Source organism: Parus major, chromosome 9 (genome assembly GCF_001522545.3).
Source record: "Parus major isolate Abel chromosome 9, Parus_major1.1, whole genome shotgun sequence".
NCBI lineage: Eukaryota > Metazoa > Chordata > Aves > Passeriformes > Paridae > Parus > Parus major.
Window position 1 is genome coordinate 7,722,100 of NC_031778.1, and position 4,242 is coordinate 7,726,341.

At 42.1% G+C, this 4,242-nt stretch overlaps 1 long non-coding RNA gene across 1 annotated transcript; it reads left to right on the forward strand.

Moving 5' to 3' along the window:
• Positions 1-260: 260 nt before the first annotated feature.
• Positions 261-3,450, forward strand: LOC107208906. The gene is made up of 2 exons (XR_001523349.1): positions 261-377; positions 3,146-3,450. It is a non-coding gene; the product is annotated as an uncharacterized LOC107208906 (long non-coding RNA).
• Positions 3,451-4,242: the final 792 nt, after the last annotated feature.

Consider the following 4,242-nt stretch of genomic DNA (forward strand, 5'->3'; position numbering starts at 1 on the left):
AAAGAATTTAATGATCACAGCACCCTTCAGATCTTCTGAATAAACCAAAATTCTTGCCAGGTAATTGGCATCGGCCCCTGTTTACCAAATGCTCTTCAGTCTATAACCAATAAATGATTAACAAGGAACTTCTCAAGTCACTTTCCAGATGTTGTTTATTGAGACATCTTTGCACTGCAATGACAAATGGGGCAGAAATGAGCAATGCACAGCTTGGCAAGATCCTGCCACTCAGCAGAATATCCCCAAGGCTGAATAATTCGGGTGAACACCACTGTACAAAGGTTAAAGCTACCTTCCTCTGCATAAACAGAGATGTGTCCCAGCTGGTACTCGTTAGGTTTGAAGAACCAAACACTGGTATTTTCTCAAAACAGGTAGGAACAACAAGCTTTTATCACAAGAGCAAAGGGTAACACTTCAGGGTAATACTGTTTGATGTGCCTAATGCTTTATTCTCTTTCCGCTGAGGAGGAAATCTTAAGACAGCCACAAAACTTCTAGAATGAGCTGTGAAAATTTGCACATTTACAGCGGGGAGGGAGGATCTTTTTCCATTCTTTTGCACCTCATTAACTTCCCAAAAACAATAGTGTTGCTGTAAGGATAATTCCAATGCAAAGCCATTTATTTGGGACAAAGCTGCACACACACTGCACTGACCTAAGGACAGCTCTGTACTACCAGGATTTGGAGGGACCCAAGTGGCCACTAAACCCAGCAATACTTGGTACAGTTAAAATGTCAAAAGCCATGGCAAGGGCTTTACTGGATTAGCATGTATACAGGTGGAGTGCATGTCTGTAAGTATTCCATATAAATGCAGGGTGACAGAACTCCACTCTCAGAACTACTGTGATGAAAAACTTGAAATCCATAAATAATTTTTTTCTCAGACTATCAAATAGGATGGGATAAAAAAAAAATAAATTGACTCCATATGTATACACTAAATAAATTCCAGACCTGGAAAAATAAAACTGTAATTCAAACTGTTCTAGGAGGAAAAAAACAAAACAAAAAAGGGTATATTTCAGTGACCAGATTTGCAGGTAGCATTGTACTAAGATAAGATGTTGAAACCTACTAGCTTGTTTTGCAAAACTGGAATCTCAGAAGCCTGAAATTCTACAGAAATTTGCATATTTTCAGTGCCTTATATTAAAATCTATAATGATTCAGGCACATTTGAATAAGAGACAAAAAGAAGGATAATAGGACCTGTCTGGTTTGGGATTCAATCAAAACCTGGGTCCCTCCCTTCCATTTGATTGTGATTCTCTACTCTGCATCAGACAAATAACAGTAACAGCTCCTGAGATGATGGGTGTTCCTGCAGCCAGAAAACAGGAGAGAACAGCAGCACATCACAGCAAAGAAAGAGCTTCTTTCTTCCCCTCTTCCCCTCCTCAGCACTAATGCTTTATGTATGACAACAGGAGACCCTTTCCAACCACTACAAGCGACCTGTGGTGATGTTCTAACAAACCTTGCTCTGATTTTCAAATCCCTGTGACCCTGTGATAACAAATAAGAGCTGGGGATGGGAGAGGCTGGAGTGGATGCACCATTATTTGACTTCTGATCCCTGTGGTTTCAGCCACATACTGGCAGTTCCCCATCAATTTCACTGGCATTCTCTAGCCCCAGAGGATTTAGGATTTAGTTCTGCTAATCTCTGGATCCCATAGAACATTAGATATTTAGGCTGTGATCTCAAGCAAGGATTTGTCCCTAGAGTCATATTAGATTACTAAGCCATTGGGAAACCAAATAATTAAGGAAATGCATAATGAGGGGCATTAGCTAGAGATGTATTCCATGGAACAAAATAAACCAGCCAAAAGGCCCTGTTTAAAAGGATGAAGAATTTTCCTCAAAGTGAAAAAAGTGGTCACATCACAGGCAGCATCATCTGGAGGCAGCTGGACACAGAGCTGGGCAGCAAGGCCACCATGGGGTCAGCTGGACTGCACAGCCCAGGCAAAGCTTTGCTTTCTGGACTCCCTGGGGAAGTGCTGGTAAATACTTTGCTGCCCAGATTGGAACTGGTTAAACTTTATTTGCCTGCATTCATTGCCAGCTGCAGCACCCTACACCTGCACTGTGGACAGTGAAGGTGAGGAGGCAGTGCCCTCCCCAGGTAACCAAACACTTGGCCCTCCTTTCTGATTTCACTCCTGCACACAGGCCCAGGCAGAGCCAAGCAGGCTATTTACCTGGTGACCTCTAGATGTTGGAGTTTGATAGGTGATGATTTCACTACAAAGCACTTAATCAATAAATAGGCTCAGTTTCTTTCTGATTCAGGTACTGACACAACTGCAGAAGGGCCTGGAAGAGCTGTGTGATAATGTATTGATTATAAACAACTTGAGAGCCATTGTCAAAAGCAGTAGGCATTGTTCTTTCCAACAATCAAATCCATACTTTAACGATCTGTTTTCCCTCATTAAACACTTGAAAGGCTTTCTTAGCAGCACTTTTTACTACACAGATGTCCCATTTCATTTTGACACATACAACATGCTCCCGTCATTCTCTTCATTGTATAGTGGCTTGTTTTGTTTATTGTAAGATGGAGATGTTAGTTCCTGTCAAATCTTCTCCTTTGCACTGCTCATTTACAAATGGAAAATCCATGTAGACCTTTGTCTCATCTGTCTTTAGCAATCAAATGAACCTCTGAGTAGGAAAAGACAAAATTTTCCCCAGGAAAAAAATGGGGGAAATAGCAGAATTTGGTTTAAAAATCTTTGGAATATCCTGTTCTGATTTTTCTTTTGAGGTTCATTTGACTCACATCTTTGATGGAAAGGTAATGACTGCAGACAATCTGCCAGCAGATGTGATGCAAGCAGACCGCCTTACTTTGCTGAATTCTCTTATGCTTATTTTCAGCAATCTCATGTGAAATGATGCTTTGGAAATGTTGACAAAGAAGATTTCATATTTTGCCTCACCTAGGGCTAGTCATTTCACCCCTGAATGCCTTCACAACCTTTTGCAGGGTCTTCAATTTTACTTACTAATGCTTTGACTCTACAACAAAAAGCGATTTTCTCAGTAGAAACAGATCAGTGGGAATTGGGTTCCGGATTCTGCCTAAGTGGATTCGGTGTTAACAAAACATTCACTCCCACAGCAGACACGACACCTCTCTCTTCCCAGCTACAGCTGTTTGATGTTGCAGTTCTGGAGTCATCATAAGCAAAAAAATCCTTTCTCCCTTGGAGGAGCCTGAGCCATGCTGGGCTGCAGAGGACAGACATCTCAGCCATCTGGAGCACTTTGCACTGCCACAAGAACCAGTGGTCAAGAATCCTGACTTCTGTAAGGAGCTGGCTTGTGAAGAGCTAAGACATCGACAGTAGCCAATGCAGACACGAGAATTCGGTTGATACAGCTGCAGGATGTTTAATATAAACTTGAGCTGCTGCCACCCAATTACCCCTTGTGTATTTCTTGTTTAATGCTCTTAGGATCAAGGGCTATTCCCCAGAGCTCCCGCTGAGATGCAGACTCCCAAATGTTTTTGAAGTATGCACATGTTGAAACTCACTACCCACAGCCTTATAGATGAAACGGGCTGGAAAAGTACTTTGTCAGCATGGGACATTATTGACCCTTGTAACATATCGTGTCATTTAATGGGGAAACAAAAAATATGCTAATTGGGAAATGCATGTATTGCAGTCAATGAGTTGTAATAGAGTCACATCACAGGAACCAAGATCATGGTCTGGTCTGTTATTATTAATTATTTACAATAATCTTGGTCTCTGTGTATGAATACATCATCAAGCAGAGCCTTCTCTTTGTGCTGACACTCTGTGCAGTGCACATCCTCAGATCTGGCACTGAACACAAACAGAAAGGCTGAAGGAGAGCCTGGGAGCTGCTGGCTCTGCAGCCCGCTCATCACAGAGCCACACAGAACCAGCATATCAGTTCTCTTCATGGATTCCAAGGCTTTTCCTCCCCATCTAGGAAGACGGAGACTTGGAATTATTTCCAGTCACTTCCACAGCTGCTTCAGAAGGGGAATAGACAATGTTTGCAGGGATCTTTGAGGACAAAGCCCCGCATATGCACAAAACGCTATCTATATTAGTTCATAGGCAGGTCTGCAGTAGAAAAGCTGCAGCAATTTTATTGTGCATTCCCCCACATTAACTCCTCTCTCTTGCTTTTTCCTCTCGGTAACAGAGCTGTTCTCACCGCCCTTGTATTCACTGACTT